Here is an 18,557-nt window from a genome sequence, read left to right as displayed (position 1 = left end):
TGTGTTGGGCTGGGGCATTGCTGCCTGCTGGGCTGGGTCAACTCATCACCTCCAAGCTCCCGAGGGAGCTGCATACAGTGGCAGAGTCTCCCTGCCTTCACCTCGGGGGGCATGGGGATGCTCTTTCTTGGCCTGAACCCAGCCCAGAGCAGCTGGCCTCTCCCCAGTGTGCTGCCACCCAGCCCAGCCTAGCTTTCCCAGCTCTTTCAGGCACTGGTGTGGCACAGGATGAGATGTAGTTCCCCTCTTGGCTCCATTGCTTTCAAGGCAAGGAGCACTTGCTGTGCTCCTGAATGGAGTGGGAAGCATCCTTTGGACTTGGCACTGGATCTGTGCATCCCTGCGGAGATGTGCTCCTCGGGGGGTCACTCCCCGGAGCTCCGACAGCAGCCGTGTGGGCAGCGCCTGCTGCTGCCAGCTCTCCTGCTGCTGCTCCAGCTGCAGATTCCCCTCTGTGCCACCGCTAACATAAATCCCCAAGTCCCTTCCATGTCAGACATGAAATGGTTGCTTTGCAATGAATTAGGTTGTTAGGTTTTTTAAAAAGAAAAAAGATGGAAAGCATCCCTTTGGCTCCAGAACTGCTGCCCAAAGGACAGGAGCGGGAAGGAGGTGGAAGGTGCCATGCAGGGAGAGAGCAGGTATCAAAAGGAAACGAGGGATACCCAGGTGATTCCCCATACAAATAGGAATGACAGGAGAGAACTCTGGAAAGAGCCAAGAGTGGGGCACAGGGACACTGCCTTATGGCCAAAGACCTTAAACCTGGCTAAGTGCAAGTGCTGGGGAGAAGGGGGTGTCTCTGCCCCCACCGCTCAGGATGCAGGAGGGGAAGGTTGCCCCGGGTGCCTCCCTGAGCAGTGAGCATCCCTCCGCCGATGCTGTCAGCCCCACTGCTGCCACGGCTGAGAGCGAATTTGCAGATGAGCCATACTGCATTAGGGGTGCACTGCTGCCGCCCCCCCTGGCTGTTTCCCTGGCAGGAAAGTTGGGAAGGAACTGGGAGTCCAGTTCCCCAGGGGCCGTGCCTTTGCTCCGATGGAAGGTTATCAAACCTGCCATGTTTTTTCCAACCATTTCAGTTCTGGCTATAAGCGTTGCACAAGGAGAAAATCTGTGTAGTCAGAGGGTTCCTGACCAGCTCTAATCATGAACTATGCCTGGGTTCCCTGGCAGGTCGTGCTGCCTCGCTGCGGCACAGCGCCCAGCGGGAGGTGGCTGCCTGCCCGGGCAGGTGCAGGCAGGCGCAGGCAGGCATGCCCGTGCCACTTTTGTCCTAGGTGTTGCCTAACAAATGGCAGGATGCAAAGAGCCTTCCAAAACTTTCTAAATTAGTAGATCTTCCCCAGAATGGGTGCTGGAATCAAAGCGTCAGCCATTCCTGATTTGCTTAGAAAAACATGTATTTTCAGTCTTGTATTTTTCCCTTTTCTCTCCTTCCATCTTGCATCCCCACACATTTCCTTTTATTACCCGCCTCGTTCCTCCTCCTTTTTATGAGCTATTTTCAAACGCCAGGAAGGGCGAGATCCGAGGGGAGGAGGAGTAACCAAAAAAAAAAAAAAAAAAAAAAAGTGTGGTAAAATTATTTCACACATGGGGGGGGGGAAGGTGTGGGTGTGGGGAAAGAGAACAGCTCCAATTCCTACATGGCAAAAAGCAACTTCATTCATTTCCTGATGTAATTTTATCAGGTAGAAAGGTTTGGTTACCTTTACGCAGCCCTAGAGCTCCCAGTGTTGGTCCTGGAGTGCTGCTGGTCCCTGAGGTGGGAATTGTCCCTCCTCTGCTGCCCTGACCTGGCATGGGTTTGGTTTCAGGGCTTTGGTACCCAGGGCGCCGGGGCAGGATGATGCCAAGGTGGGAGAAAAGGAAGGATGAGCAGCTGAAAAATTTGGGTTAAGCCTAACTTTTACCAGGCTTGGCCCTGGGAAGGGTAGGAGAGATGTTGCAAATATCACCAGCTCCAAGGGAAGCATTTCTTCACACAAAGAGAGTGTTTTGGATGATTTCCCATGTTTAATAAATAGGATTAAACCCAGCAACAACAGTGCTTACTGTGAACTAGGAGTTCAGGTTGTGATAAACTCCTTAGATGGCAAAATCTTCTTATGCTCAATTGTTTTTCTATTTAGCTGGGAAAACTGGAAATAACTGTTTTTGCTTGATCCGAACCAATCTTTAAATGTGATTTGTTTGGTTCACTGGCCACACTGACAAATCTCATAGCCACTGGAAAAGGGAAAAAACCCCGAACCCAAATCCCAAAGGCAGCTCTTCTGAGCTGCTTGCTGCTGTGATGCTGAAGGTAGCCCTGGAGGACCTGATGCTCTGGCTGTCCCACATTGAAGGCCTGGCCCCTTCGTGCCATTGCCTTCGGTGAGCTTTGGAGATGACCCCGGCTGGGAGGAGGCTGGGGACCCGGCAGCAGGCATCATCCTGCCCACCTCCCCGTGGGTGAGCCCAGGCGCTTGCAGCAGGCTGGCATTTCACACCTTGGGGAGGGTGACATTTTCTTTGCAGCATTTCCACGTTCGAAAGCTGGCGTTTCACCCCAAGAGGAACCTGGTATTTATAAGGCAGGGCACTGGCATTTCATTCATTGTTACCATCCAGTGATTCAGACAAGGTCTCTTAGCCAGAAAGGTCAGCTGGGTCTCTGCTGTTCTTTGCTGCTTTTCTTTCCCCCCTGCCCCCAGGGAAAGAGGGAAAAACAAAGCCAAAGCCACACACCAGAACTGCTGATTGCCATTTTTCTTGCCTTGAAAATGAAGGTCTGCTATGCTACATAAAAGCTAAGGTTTTCCATAGTCCCCTCTTGCAAAGGCATCTTTTGTAAGGTTCTTATTTTGCTTTGAGTTCTAAAGATGCAACCCAGAGCCTGGTGCTGGGGTGGTGTGGGTGGCACCAGCAGTTCCCCCAGTGCTGTGCCAGTGCTCACCATTGCTCTAGTCATCCTGCGTCATCTTCTTTCTTGGCCTGAAGAGCCGAGCTGAAGCCCACATAGACTTTAATATGTTTTAAGGAACCCCAAACCACGTCTTCTCTGGCCAAACACCAGGTTTTGTCTCCAGAGTTGCCCTGGGGCAGGTGATTTCGCGTTGCCCCATCCAGGGTAGGCAAGGGATGAGGAGCAGGAATGGAAAAGCAAGTGCAGGTCCCTGCCGTGACTATGGGGCTCTTGTTGGACTGGGGCAATATAGACACTGCCAGGGCCTGGGGAACATAAATAAAATCAATAAGAAGCTGTTAAATTGTGCCTGAACCTCGCAAGGAACAGCGTGGGGAGTGCTGGCTGCAGAGATGTATCTGCTGCCACTCTGCGGGCTGTGGCACATTCATTAAGTATCTTTAAGATGGATACACCCCCCAGTTCACCTCCTGCAAAAAGCCTGGGAATTTATTTCCTCCTGAACCGTGCCATCAATCACGGGTGACGGCACCGCCTCGGCACCGCGCAGCTCAGCCGCCAGACAGCCGAAGAGGGAAGCATGGGGCCGGCTGCTGTGCCTCAATGGGAGGGGGCTGCCTTCAACCCTGCATCCCGGCCAGGAAGAGGGGCAACCCATTCCCCTGCCCCCGGCACCGCGCCTGTGGGGAGGGCTGTCTTGCACCACAAATGCCTTTGTGCATCTTCTTGCACCGCTCGGGATGCTGCTGCCTCTCGCCTGCCTGCAGCCAGGCCCCGCGTCCCCTCGCCATCCAGCATTGCGTGCATCCATCGCTCATCCCCGCAGGCTGGCGCCGTGGAAAGGGGTTGATGGTTCCTCCTCTTCTGTCTCCTCTGCACAGCACCCTGCAGCCCTGGCCCTTCCTCGGCACCCTGGCTCCGCTCCCAGCCCCGTGCCTGGTGCTCGCCAGATGGCTGCTGGGAGCTCCTGGGGCCCCTCACTACCTATGTAGGTGGAAGAGCCCACAGTCCTTGCAGAAAAAAATTTTGCTGTGCCTGACCTGATGCTCGTAGCTTTTATCGGAGCAGCCAGACAGGAGCAGGATGAATCCAGTAACCCGCAGCAGTATGGGAGATGCCGGGTCGACATCGGAGCTGCTTTGCTTTCCCTCCCTCCTCCGCCTGCTGTGTCAGTGATGCTTTGGACTGGAAAGATGTGACAGGTCCACTTAGCAGGGGAAAAGACCAGCCAGAGGGGGCTGAGGGACCCTCCTGCCCTGCACCCTGCACCCTCTGCCCAGCCCCTCCCAGCCCCGTGGCCGCCCCTTCCCTTCCCTGCGCTCGCATTTCACCCTCTGGTGCCTTCAGCTGTCAGCCAAGGTGCACGGTGCATGGTACTTCCATTTATGCAGAGACCTGGGTTTTACTTCTTTCTGTAATTTCTTCTGATGCTTTTAATTTTTTCCCCTATATCAGCTGGGAACCTACAGATTATCCCATAAGAGCAGAATAAAGGCTTGTCAACCTTTCTTACATGCTCCTTGAGACGAAAATAACTTCCTGAACCCCTTATAATGCTTTATTTTCTGCCGCTTCTGCTACTCTGAGTATAATTTGACTGACTAAAGGATCTTGAAGCTAAGAAAAAAAATAGATAAAATAGACTAATAATAATAATGATAAAAACTGCTCCCAGGAGGCTGATAAGGACCTGGAGACTCACACTCCGGCACCGCCTGCCAGGGCAGGTGTGCGCCCAGCTTTTGTTCCCCATCTCCGAAAGCCGGTGCTGGGAGTGGGGACAGCCGGTCTTGGCAAAAATGGGACATTTTTCAAGAGAAGAAAGGTATTGTGTCCCCTGTGATATGGAAATGAGCGGGGAGGTAAGGGCAGGGAGAGAGGATTTCTGATGGTAATGAGGCTTTACACTGGCTTTCTTGCCTTGCCTCCATCCCTCCCTTTCAAATGTAGGTTGGGGTTTGAAGGGCTGTTTTATTCTTTTCCTTGGATTGTTTGTCATGGTTTTTTTTTAACCCTGCCTGTTGTGGTTTTTAAAGATAAAACATGGAAGCTGCAATGAAGGGGAATTTGGGGAGGGCTGGGAGATGCTGCAGGGGTTATGGTTACCAAGCTGGGGACGATGCTACGATGCTATAAGCTCTTGTAAGCGGGTTAAATGGGCTTGGCAACGCTTTCCTCTCCCATCCCACAAGCCTCAGCACTGCCAGAGATGGATGCGACCTGCTGAGCTGGAGCAAAGGCTGCTGGTGGAGGCTGGTGCAGTGGTTGAGACCATGGTGGCCGTGCCATCCCTGAGCACGCTGCCTCAGCTCCACAGTGCTGGTGTCCCCAGGCTCCTATGGGGATGCTTCTAACTCTTGGATGTTGCTTGTGAGCAACCTTATAGCACCTCTTTTGGAGGAACAGCCTCTCTTCCTTTCAGATAGCTGAAGACAGAATATTCCTTTTGCTCCTAACTTAGCAGCTGTGATAGTACTTGTGATTGTCCAACAATTGTGCCTTATTTTTAGTCTGAGCTTGTCTAGATTCAGCCTCCAGCCACTAACTCTGGTCTGACATTTATTTCCTGCCTTGAGGAATGCTGTGCTAGTCCAAAAACCTTCCTCATGTAGGAAGCTGTGCTGCTTGATGGAAAGAGCTGGACACAAATTTCCTGTGCAAACAGTTTCTGGCGGAAAACAGGTTTGGGCTGAGCTCAGTTTGTCATGTAGAATATGTGGTCTTTGCTGCAGAGGTGAACTTTCTCCTCTGAAAAGCCAGTGCTGCAAGCTCATGGACATGGCTACTTTGGGAACAAGGTAAGGAGCAGATGACTCGGGGCTTGCCAGAGGAATGAGGGGACACTGAGCGAGCAGGAGCAGTTCTTGGGCCGTTGCAGGGTTGCTGTTGCCTCTGTGTTGCAGATGACTGCTAAATTCCTGTGCGGCCGGCAGTGCGGCAAGCTGCCTCAGCCGGGGGAGCCTGGGATGCACGGCGAGGGCTCACCTGGTGCGTGACTCTCGGTGGCTTTCATCCAGTGTTCATCTGAGGAATTTCACAGAACCTCCTGGGGTGGCTCGACTGCCCACCCGTGGGCACAGGAGCTGCCTGCCCTGCCTGCCCTGCCCGTGCTGCAGTGAAGGACCACTGAAATCTGGCCGATTTCAGAAAGTGCTGATTCAAAACACAGCCGGCGCTCTGAGGGTTGCCGCGGGTCAGGGGGGCTCACAGGTCAAATTCGCTGTTCAGGCAGGAGCTGTAAGCAAAGCTGCCTCATGGTGAGCTTCGCTGGTGTTTGTTCTGGAGCTCCCTTTTTAGCCAAAGCCCTTGAGCTACACTGGTGGTTGCTCCCCCCCTGCCCAGCAGATATTGCTGCTCAGCTGTTTGATTTTATCCCTCCCAATTTTACCAGAAGTGACAGTAAATCTATCCCGTACGCACAGGACCATGCGGGGTGTTTAAACAATCATTCGCATCCAGATGTGTTGATAGCTTTGGGGTATCTCCTGACAACGTGGGTTGATGCTGGATATATTACACCATAAAAGTTAATGTTCGGAGTCTGACATTCAATCCACAAGAGCAAGTGAGCATTTGGCAATGAGCTCTGCTGCATGGGGCAGCCCCGTCACCCATGGGTGCCGAGAGGGTGTCCGATGGGTGCTGGGGATGTCTCCCATCAGACCTCCCTGCAGACACCACTGCACCACCATTTACAGGCTCCCAAGCACAGCTGAGGTACCTATCCAGCTCGTCTCCACGTCCAAAAAGCCCGTTAGCCTGGGAGGAGGGGGAGGAGGGGGAGCAAGGGGACATGGCAGAGGAAGATAAGGCTGGGGAGTGGAGGATTTGCAGGGAGTTAATGGGTGGTGAATTGGCATTATGCCCTGGCAGGTTCTCATTTCCCTGGTTCTGTGCTGGCTCATCCGCACCCCAGCGCGGGGAGGGAGCGTCACCCCGAGCATCCCCACCTGCCACGGCTGGACCGGGCAAGGCAGGGCAGGCACCGCGTGTGTCGGGGGGGGCACGGCAAGGGGAGCGCAGTCAGAGCTGGGGGCTGCCCCAGCACGTCATGGCCACAAGCCCCCGGAGCACAGGGAGCTGGGTATGCAGCTCTGGCACGTGGCCCTGGGTCCTCTGGCACACAGCGGGTGGCAAAAGGGACAAAGCAGAGGAAAACAAGGTTACTTTGCTGCTGTCCCGCTGGTGATGCTGAGGGAGATGCTCCATTTTAAATCAAACCCAGATCAAAGTGGAGATGGCTTCTCTGCTGCTTGGGGATATATAAGGCTGTGTCTGAGCTCGTAACAAAAGGGCAGCTTTTACTACTTAAAGCCATCTCCTTGCTCTGCTTCACTCACCTATGCTTGCAGAACAACCCAGTATCTGCTCTGCTTCATATTACGTTGGCTTGCAGGAGCTGGAGGGAGCTCACTGTGGCTTTCCCTCTGGGCAGGAGCGATGGCCGGGCTCGGGCTGTGCCCACTGTGAACTGGGGAAGGATGCTGACTCCATACGTAGGTTATTTTTGAGGCTTCCTTAGGCATGAGGGCTGCAAAATGGTGTTTTGCTGCCCTGCTTCTAGGCAGCAGGGCAGGGTGTCCCCCCGCTGGCTCAGCCTGCGCCCCCAGGGCAAGTCCCTGCTGGGGAACTGGGGTGCCGTGGGGCTGGGGGCTGGCAGCACGGTCTGGCCCCCGCGGGCACGCTGGCACTGTGGCTTTCCTCTCCGTGGGGCAGAGAGAGGCCATCGCCCCAGCCAAAGCAGAAATTTTCCGGTGCTGTTATTAACTCTCCAGCTTGGAGATAACAGCTCTTCTCCCGGTGCCTGGAGAGCACTCTCGGCAGTGGCACTGTGACTGCTTAAGTCCTTCACTGTGGCCACCATGTCCCCAGCACGCCACACCAGGGACTGCTCGGTGCTCCAGGAATGTGACAGTGGTGCTCGGCGTAGGGCCAGGAGCATCCCAGACGGCGGCACGCTGGATTTGGGAGCCGCTGGTGACGGGCAAGCTCTGGGGATGTGGCTACAGGTGCTTTGGCCACGGCAGGTCTGGTTGCCCTCCTCTGCGTTAGCCCCAGTGGAGAGCCAAAAGCTGCCGGGGAAGAGGTCCCCAGCAGCAAGGGGACATGGTGGGACAGTCACCTGCAGGCCAGACCCTGCTTGGTTCGGGGGCTTCTGCAAGACCTTTTCTCTGCTTGTATTTTCTTGCAAGGCCTGGATGGATGAAATGGACTTTGCAGCTCCAAATCCCTTAATCTGCTGTATACTTAACAGTATTAGCCAGACTACAGGAGTCATATACAGAGTAATTGCACTCAGCGGAGGAAACACTTAGAATTTCATGCTGGAAAGAAATGTATTACTCATTTTCTCCTGTCTCCTACTCATCTACACAGAAGTACATGAAAGTCATGATAAGGATACATTAAACATGCAAGGAAATGTCACAGCTGAAATACAACATGCTCTCCTGGCAATTAACCTGGGCAGCCTGGCAGGAGCTGCTCAGGGTGAAACCTGAGGTCTAGCACCGAGGCAGATTTTCACTTGTAATTTATTTCTGTTTTCTGAAGAAGCAGGGCGATGCTGGGCACCAGTCCCTGCCAGAGACCGAGCTGTGGGATGTCCCTTCACCACATGAACCACTAGGTCTAACCTGTCCTCACCTCCAAGAGGCCACTGTGGTCCCCTGGGTGCAGACTGGGCTGCGGGCATTGGTGCTGCCCCTGGGACCTGCCGTGGCCTTGTGTAGAGGAATGAAGCTGGGTTAATTAACAATATACAGCTGGGGGCTGGCTTCAGGGGCGGTGGGTTGGCTGATGTGGATAAGGTGCAGCTGTGGCTGGTTCCTGCTAAGTAGTTAAATAGCTCTAAGGGCTATGGAAGGGGAGCAGCTAGCGAAGTCAGGTCTGGAAGAAGCAGAGGGAGGAGAGAGAGTGCCCTGGATGTAGGAGAGATAAGGAAAAGGATGCAGCAGAGGCAGGAAGCAGAGGGACTGGTCTGAAGAGTATGAAGAAACAGCACGGATAGTAGAATCTGACCGATAGTAAAGGCCTTGTTGCAGCCTGCTGGCTTGGTTGTGCTGCAACAGCCCTGAGCAAGCACAGCCTGTTGCTGGCAGTGGCTGACTTAAAGCATCCCCCCGAGGATGTGGTGATGTTTTTAAAGAAGCGTCTCCACCCTGGGTATTCCATAGCAGTCTCAGGTTTAAGTCCAATGAGGTGATTTATTTGGGTGGTATGGTATTAGAAACGGTTCCAACTGGGTGTCTCCGCAGAGGGACCAGCCATAATGTTAGGGTCTAGGGTGTGCCCATTCCTCGCTGGTCCCTTCCTTGCCTCTCGGTGTGCCGCTTCTTTTCTTACCTCTAAGGCTGCAGGTTCTGCTGCTGAGTGTGGCAGCTTTCCTCGCTTCCTTGTCTTCTAGCTCAGATGGGCTCTGGGGCCTTTTACTTAACTAGGTGAAAGTTCACAGCTTACAGCCTAAGGCTTCAGCACATCTAGCTACTAATGCTAAGTAAGTTATGCTAAGCAATTAATATCCTTTATTTCTTTAAACTCCTCCTTTTGTTTTTATTAATTATTCCTGCTAGTATGTTAAGCAAAGCTGGTGAAGCCTTTCCAAACGTGTGATCAACTTCCATGGTCTTACATGCAAAATGATTGCAAGTAACAAATTTAAGAGAGTCAAAGCTGGTAAGATTACCACTGTGTGGAGCATGAGGTTATCAATTCCTGTGGCTGCAGGTGACCACTCAAGGAAAGTTTCCCACCAGTGCTGGTCTGCATCTCTTTTTAATCTTTCAAACACATGATATATTTCATCTACATAATGGTTGACAGTAATTAGAGGTTTTTTTCCCATCAGTTCATATATGTTTTAATAGTTGATATAAGTCATTGTGTTGTAATAGTTTCCTTACCCGCGTAAGATTCATTCCAATTGAAGCAGATAACAAATCTTTAACTCATGTACAATTAGACTGTAACAATTGATGGGATGTAACAGGAGCTGAATAATTAAAATCACGCCCTATAATTCTAGTAAAGTTACAAATGTTTGAAGGATTAGTTGGCTCTACATATTGCCTGTGAATAGAAAGTCACAAAGGGTCCTTATGCAAACACATCCTTTTCCAGTATTTTTAAGTCAGTTGCAGGGGTTTCATTGACACATATTTCAAAATGACAAACACTTTGCTTGGTGTCAAGATGTATGCCTTGGGCTTTAATGGTGTTTCTTTTGCAAATGAATCCTTGTTGTTCCTATATGATACATGCGTCAACATCAACAGCTTGCCGTTTGGTTCCGCTTTGTTGTGCCCGTATCCTGTGTTCTAATGGAAAGAGAACGGTTCCATGGTGATTTAATCTTAGCTCAGCCCCTGGGTGTATGGTGTACACCAGTATCATATCCTGTGGAGAAAAAGGCTGTGACCTTAGTGTTAATGGGATCATAAGTAAAATTGACCAAATACCATCAGGCTTGCAATTCTCTTTCAAATTCGGTTGCATTGTTCCAAATTACTTTTCCAGCCTCTGTGGGTAAGGTGCCTTCTACACCTTCCCTTATAGTTGCTCCTGCTGTAGACTGCATCCACTGTTAGGCTTGGATACAGCTAAGAGCTGGTGAAAGATTGCCCTGGACTGTTCCAAATGCCTTTACAATCAGCTGGTGGTCTCTTTTATGGATTTTCTCCCACTGAGGCAATATATCAGATAAGAGCCATTGATTAGTTCCCAATGCTAATAGAGAGGATTGCAATGGGTGTTCTCATTTGTTTAAATCACTTGTTGTTGTGCTTAGTCTGTTTATGAGTACTTCAGCATCTATACTATTAGGACTCCCAGTCCTGTCCCTATGGTCCAGTTGCATCCCTTGTTTGCTTGGAAGGGGTAAGGGTTCACCCGTGTAACTGTGCTGGCCAGAGTGGTGAACAGGTTGGTTTGATCTTCATTTGCATCAGTAGTTCTACTCGCTTAAGGGACCATGAGGGATTAAATTCCACTTGTTGTTGTCCTGCATGTTGGATTGCGCATGGTCCAATTCCAGATATTTGGGAGAATACCTCTTCTCTTATTCGTGGAGTTGAGGTAGGACTTATCATGGTGGGCAAAGAAACTGTGGTTGGTACAGGGTCAACACTTTCACAGCACACATTAACCTGTATCCTATTAATTCTTAACCTAGAATCCATTGTCACGCAACAACCGGTGTTAAGCGTTAACCAACAACTGGTATTATTGAGGCAATGAGACCTGTCCCTACTGTTTACCTCTGTTAAGGCTAAATTATAAACCTTATCTGATTCACAACAGAAATCAAGAGTCTTCCTATTGGGTGTTTTAGGAATTGGGAACCGTGTTCTGCTATAATCTAGGAAAATGATCTTCCTTTTGGTTTTGTTTACTTTCCACTAATTTGCATCATCCATCATTTTTATACTTAGCCATGCTGTAGCGGTCACCAGTCAATAATACCAAGAGTAGTGAGATGTCCCACTTCATTCTTCATTGATGGGAGAGTTTTTCAGGAGTCAGTTATTTGTCAGCTGGTTGGCTGACCACCTGTTTAATGTGAAAATGGTGTATCCAGTCATTTTAACAGCAAAAAAGGAACATTGTTAAATGGTATATGGACCTTCCTACTTAGGTTCTAATTTGGATTTTCCCGAGAACACCTTAATTAAAACTTCATCTCCAGGTTGTATATCGTGTACCTGTATTTCCAGAGGTGTGGGCTGATACCATTGAGCATGCCTTCTGTTATTTTCAAACCCTTTCTGCATATGTGTGTGACATGTTGGGTCATCTGTTCATCTCTGTCCAGTAGGCTGGTCTTTTCTGGGATATACATTTCTGGTATAGTTAAATGGCTCTGAAAGAGAATTTCTGCTGGTTCTAGTCCTGTGGATCGTCACAGAGCATTCCATACATCCCGTAGAGCTAAGTTCAGTGCTTCTGGCCATTTTAAAGCAGCGTGTATACATATTTTTGATATTTTCCCTTTTAACTTTCTGTTCATTCTCTCTGTTTCTTCCGAAGACCGTGGGTGATAGGGAGTATGCAGGTTTCTGTCTATTCCTAATGATTTATACAGTTGGTCGATTATGTTTGCTGTGAAATGAGCACCCCTGTCTGACTCGATTGACTCTGGAGCTCCATGTCTGGGTATGACATCCCTCAGTAAGGCCTTTACTGCTCCTGCTGTGTCAGCCTTTCCTGGTGGGAAGGCTTCTACCCCGCCTGATAACCGATTTACTATCACTAGGAGTGCTCATACCTGCTGGCAGATGGCATATCCCTGTAATCTATGTGCCGTCTTTGAAAAGGAGAGTAGTCCCGCAGTCGCCCTCCTAACTCTGAACTCGGCCTGATGCTTGAGAACCTCTGACAAGCTGGGCAGCTGTCGGTGATGCTTTTTGCAGCTGCATAAACCCCTGGCACTGCCCGTACTCTTTGCCCTTGGTTGGCTGCTGCCGCTGCTCCTCCACGAGCTTTATTGTGAAACCACCTTGTCACCATAATTACATATTTTTTGGTAACATTGGTTTTCCTCCAACCGTCTGTCTTCCATCATCATTTTGTTCTTCTTCCCACTTCTCTCATTGTTTCTTTTCTTCTGATGAACAGTGCTTTTCATGCGTGGTTTTGGTACCCATTAGATTTGGCTGTTCGCTCCAGTTCCCCACTGGCATTGTAACCGTGCGTTCCCTCAGAGGCTGTTGAGCCGCAGCCTTTGCCGCTGTGTCAGTCGAGACATTTCCTTCACTAATTCCTGTGGTGTCCTTGGTATGATCTGGACAACGTATTACAGCAATTTCTTTGGGTAGCTGGACCGATTCCAGCAACCTGAGTATTTCTTCTCCATTCAGCGCTATTTTCCCTGATGATATGAAAAATCCTTGTTCCTCCCATAGCATTCCCGTTGTATGGCATACCCCAAAAGCATACCGAGGTCCATCTGACGGGTTTCCTTTTTCCCAGACATGCTGTATGTGTCAGTCCCTTACATGATCATCTTTGCTGGAAGTGGTTCAGCTTCTATCACTGGCCCTTGTGTGACTGCACTGTACCTGGTCCATCGTTGTCCACGTGGGCAGTAAGATGAGCCACCTACAATCAGAGTTAGATCTGGGTACTGCAAAGGAACATCAGTTAAATCTGTTCTTGGTTTGCTTGAGGTGTGCATCAGCTCTTCGTGCTGATGATGTTCTCCATCAGCCGGCAAAGGGGTGAGGGTTGCTGGATTCCCAGTATTGCAACTCCAAAACCGTATTATCCACCATTAAAAGGACCAGCTCATACCTAGGTGCCTGCTGTGGCACTGCTGCTTGGGTTACATACTGTTTTGACAGTATTTCCACCTCATGTGGGGCACAAACTGTTATGGGGTGTCCCAGAATGAGGGGGCAACTTTTCACTAATACTGTAGCTGCTGCTGTCACTGAATTGATGTGAGCTGGCGCTCCTCAGCAGTGCACGACTGGCCTCTCCGGTGGGGTCCTAATCTCTGCGTTACCACTCCACTGGCTTTTCCTTTTTGTTTGTGCATGTACAAACTGAAGGGCTTTGTATAATCTGGGAGCCCAAGAGCAGCAGCAGATGCTAAGGCTCCTTTTATTGCTTTAAAAGCTTGCTCCCTCTCCGGGCCCCATGTAATAGCCTCTACTTCTCTATTTCTTGTTGCCTCTGTCAGAAGTTTCGTTAATTCCCTTAACCCGGGAATCCATGGCCAGCAAAATCACACAGCTCCGAGGAACCCTCTTAACTGTTTCTTTGTGAGCAGTCGTGGAAGCGTGACTATAGCTTCTGCTCTTTCTGGGTTTATTATTCGCTGTCCTTCCCTTAAGATAAAACCTAAATATTTAACTTCTTTCTGACACAGCTGAAGTTTGGATGGAGCTGTGCAGTGACCTTTCTCTGCTAAGGCAGTACCCAGCTGCACAGTGACTAATACACAGGCGGTTTTGTCTTTACTTGCTATTAGCAAATCATCTACATACTGCACAAGAGCTGATCCACCTGGTGATTCTATATCCCTTAAATAATTTCACAGTATTCACGAAAAAATTCTAGGAGACACTGTGAATCCTTGTGGAAGATGTGTCCGAGTTAATTGTTGCACTTTCCATGTGAAGGCAAACAGAAGGTGGCTGTCCTCGCCTGGTGGGATACGAAGGAAGACAGCGGTTTGATCAATCACAGTAAAATATTTTGCCCAATGTGGCATTTGTAAAGGTATGGGTGAGGGCTCGGGCACCACCAGATAAGGAGCCACGGTGTGCTGGTTAATTGTCCGCAAATCTTGTACAAAACAATATCCTGGGTTCCCATCTTCATCCGATCTATTCTTTTTTACAAGTATAGGAGTATTATATAGACACACACATACTTCTAAAATTCCTTGGGCTAAATGCTGGTCTGTTTGCTTTTGATTAGTTTTTTTAGCCTCTTGGGGAGTAGGATGGTGTTTCACAGCAGGTGGAGTTCCTCCCTTTGTTTTTATGTTCATGGGTTGAGCTGACATTGAAAATCCTGCCTCAGTGCTGGCTTTACTCCGTGGCTTTGTTGATATGGATTCTAGTGCCTTTGGGATTTTAGATTCATTCTTTGGGCTTTCTGAGTATACACTCATTCCCATGATTATCAGGTCTGTTCCCTCAGGTGGCAAGCGTAATTCCACGTCTAAGGCCTGCGAGAGATCTCTCCCTAGCAAGCATGCTGGAGAATCCTCTGCTAGTACAAATCTCCCCCATATACTCTTGTTGCCTATTGTTACTAACAGGGATTTACTCAAATTCCTTTCTCCGTGCCCCATGACTCCACATATTAAAATTTCGTCTGTGATCCTAGATCCTTTGGGAGTAAAATTCAAAAGGGATAATGTTGTTCCTGTATCTACCAAAAATTCAACTTCCCAGCCTTCCACTTTGCCTGTATGTCCTTTTTGATCTAACTGTGTTTCCCACATACTAAGGACTTCTAACCCTTCCAGTCCCTCAGGATCTACCAGGTCTCCTTCCTCCTGTCATTGCGAGTCGTTATTTTCACGGGGTGCTCCTTTGCATTGATAATTTTCTTCCATCGTCACTCCCCCCCACCCCCCCCCCTTCCCCAGACAGAGGGGACATTCTTGTTGTGCGTGTCCCAGATTCCCACAATACCAGCATTTCCTTTCTTCATTTCCGCTCCTTCTCCCCTCTCTATTCCCTGGTCTTGGGCCAACGCCATGCCTGGCCTTCCTCTTCCTCGACTCCTGTCTCTCATCTGCAAATTCCCTGTTAGGGCTGCAGCCACTGAGTTAGCCTCTTGTTCTTTTGCTTTCTTTCTCTTCTTCACTTGCTCAGCCTTTTGTTTCCCCTCTCGCCCATCACATACGAATATTGTCACACTTAAATTTTTTTGCAGTCTCCCCTTGCCAAGCTGGCATACATTCTTTAACATATTTCCATATGTCAGGGGCCACTTGATCTGCAAAGACAGTGATTGTGAGCACATCATGGAAGCTTTGGGGGGTCATTCCCCCATATTTTAACAGGGTTGGTCAGAGCTGTCCCCAGAAGTCACTGGGGTGTTTGTCTAGCCTCTCTCTACACACTTGCACTTTAGTCCAATTTACTCCTAGCTCACCACATACCTTAATTGCCTCCATTAAGTTGCAGAGGTCCTGTTTGGTGAGTGGCTCCATCCCCTGCATTATGATAGTCCCAGTTTGGGTCATTTGTTGGCCAAGGGTTTCGGTTTCCCCTGGCCTGTTGCGCTAACTCTGCATCTTTGTTAATTATTTTATCTCGCTTATTCAGCCGAAACAATTCTCTCAAAAGTACCTGAGTCTCGCCCCAACTCGGATTATACTGTGTGTATGTTAGAAAATAACCGGGCACATCTTTCAGCATCTTCCCTCAGCCTCGGCATTTTCCTGCCTCGTGAGGCTCGGTCTCTGGGGTTCCAGGGTTGTTAGTAAATACGTGCGATACAGCGGGAGGAGGGTTTGCTCTGCCTGTTCCTCCTCGCTGTGGAGCAGCAGGATTGGGTAAGGTGTTGGAGACCATAGGCTAGAGTCTGGCAGCCAGGCAAGCAGAAATAGGCAGCAGAGAAGGAGCGTTAGGCATGTAAGGCAGGACAGACACCATTGGCCTGTCATCTGGGGTACCAGCATCCGCTACCACAAGTGTCACCTTTGGTAAAATCTCTTCCTCCTTCTAACAGCAGCTTGGGTGATTCCTTTCCCATGCCCGGTTGTCCTAAACGTACCAGTAATTCACCTGTTCTGGGAATCTGTTCTTTAGATGGTGTTGCAAAAAGGTGAGTTCTGCTGGTCAGAAGTCCCCTGCAGCGGCCACCAGCCTGTTCATTTACCCTCCTTGGCTGTGAACGGCCAATCTTCCTGACACGATGTAACTGTGCACATTTTTGACGGACCAACTGTGCTATCAATCTTTTTCCAGTTTTCCAATACCTCAGCTAAAGACGTCCCCTTCTCTATTTTCCAGTACCTGGGGTACAGGTGCCCCCTTCTCTATGCCAGGTGTGTTTCCCATTGTTTTCAGCTACTAAGAGGAGCTCACCCCTTTCCTGTGTGCACCCTCCTCTGGGCAGGACTTGAATCCACCCCAGTACCAAGAGGGACTCAAACCCACTACAGTATTTTCACTAAATCTGCTCAGGGCATTTTAACACTCACCCTTTGATGCCTCCTGCTCCGAAGACCCCTGGTGAACTCACCTGCTGGAGATGAGAGGATCTGATGGGGGTGGCGTGGGGTCCTGGTGGTGGTCTGGGGTCCCATCTGGGTCACCAAGCTGTTAAGCTTCTCCGCCCTTGGCATCAGCTTACAGCCTAAGGCTTCAGCACATCGAGCTACTAGTGCTAAGTAAGTTCCACTGAGCGATTAATATCCTTTATTTCTATACAAGGTGAGGAGCTGGTCCCTCATCTTTACAGCTGGGTGTTTGCACGCCCCATGCCTGGCACTGCTCCTGTTTGCAGAGCTGATAACTGATGGCGGGGAAGACTTTATTGTCTGAGGAATACTTATGCAAACAAGCACAATGGCTTAATAGAGAACACCTGGAGAAATCTCCAAAGAAAGCATCATAAATTCCCCTTCCCTTGGATTTATGGGGAGATTTTTCACAGATATTTATGGTTTCCCAGGTGCGTTGTTGTGACTCCTTAGCATAGATTTGCATGGCGTGCTGCAGGACCTGGTGAGGCACCAGGAGAGGGGAGCGGTGATGGGGCAGCCATGTGCTCATACTGGGATGGGAGTGGTGATCCGTTTCTTGATCCCTTGGCAAATTCCCACGGTGTGCGGCAGCTGGCAGCCCTGCCAGCGCCGGATGAGTGCCCAGAGAGGCTGGTGGGGGAGACTAGGTGAATTTAGGCAGCCCTGATGGATTCAGACGGTCCTGATAGAACGCAGGCAGAGGTGACCGCTCTCCTGCCCGCAGTGCCGCAGCCCTGTCTGAATGCACTGGCTGCAGGGACGCAGGCAGGGAAGGTTCATTTTCTTGCTTTTAGGGCTTTGGCACCGTTAGGCTGCTTTGTGGGAGCCTGCTGGGTGCTGGGACGCCCTGGCCAGCTCCAGAGGCAGCATGTGTGCACCTGGATGCTGTGGCTGAGAGAGCAGCCAGCAGGGTCCATATCTGAGCACCTCTGGTGATGTCCAGGACATTAACTGGTGCTAATTAAGTAGGATGTGTACACATCTCATCCAAGACTGTCATGGTAAGTCTGTGACTTGGGGTGGCTGGAGTTTGTGGAGCAGTTTTGTGCCCCGCGGGGCTGGGCTCAGCACTGCTGTGGGGCAACATGCCCCATCCCACCCATGTGGGACCGGGGCAATGCCAACACTCCCCAGTCACCCTCTTAAAATGCCCACTGCTGTCACCAGCCAACCCACCGAAGCCATCTCTTTCTCTTTTCCAGGTCTCTTGCCTCGCCAGCAGGTCCTTGCAAGATTTCAGCTCTGGTAAGTGCAATAGCGTTTCCTCCTTGCTGCGAGTGTGTCGGTGTTACGCATCGCGTGGTGCTGGAGCAGCAGCAGGGCTGGGCACCGTCGCTGCCCCCCAGACAGGTGTGAGAGCCTGAGCGTGCCTCTGCCAAGGAGCCAGCTCCTGCGTGCTTCACCCCAGCACGAACGGGGGGCTGCGTGCTGGCGCAATTATTTCCCCGCCACGTGAAAGTTGGCTGAGATGCGTTTATCGCTGCCTTTCTGTAATCCGCAAAGTGAAACTGCGTGGGCATCTTTGATTCTTCCTGGGTAAACTTTGACGGATAGGAACTGAAAACTTCAATTGAGTAATTGGTGTGATGATTGCAATAACAGCCGGGAGGGCTCTGCCACCACTGCTGCAACAGCTGTGGGGTGGGACTCGGGGGACCTTTGGAAGGATAAGAAGGTGGGGTGATGGGTGGGAGGAGAGGCAAAACCTCCCTGGGGAGCTTCGCAGGGGCTTAGAGGAGCATTTAGGACCTGGAGGAAATGTGAAAGTCAGAGGTTGTGGTGCTGGCTGCTAGCTGGTTTCGTCACCTGTAACCTTTCCAGCCACAGGCTCCTCTCAGGCCACCTGCTCTGCCACCGGCCACCCTGCTTGCTTTCTCTTGGGGGACCCAGTGGGTAGAAGCATAAAATTTCCCCTTTCTCAGGCTCAGGTCCCTA

The 18,557-nt window shown here is 50.4% G+C and overlaps 1 protein-coding gene across 1 annotated transcript in view; it reads left to right on the top strand.

Annotated features, from left to right (window-relative positions):
- LINGO1 (leucine rich repeat and Ig domain containing 1) overlaps nt 1-18,557 on the top strand; it is a 169,656-nt gene that overhangs the window by 40,441 nt on the left and 110,658 nt on the right. The window contains exon 3 of the mRNA XM_055793509.1: nt 17,825-17,867. The gene's annotated coding sequence lies outside the window, so the exon portion shown is untranslated. The remainder of the gene's footprint in view (nt 1-17,824; nt 17,868-18,557) is intronic.

The sequence above is a fragment of the Falco peregrinus genome, chromosome 1 (assembly GCF_023634155.1).
Source record: "Falco peregrinus isolate bFalPer1 chromosome 1, bFalPer1.pri, whole genome shotgun sequence".
Classification (NCBI taxonomy): Eukaryota; Metazoa; Chordata; class Aves; order Falconiformes; family Falconidae; genus Falco; species Falco peregrinus.
The sequence above is the reverse complement of the archived record's forward strand: the minus strand, read 5'-3'. Positions and strand labels throughout refer to the sequence as shown.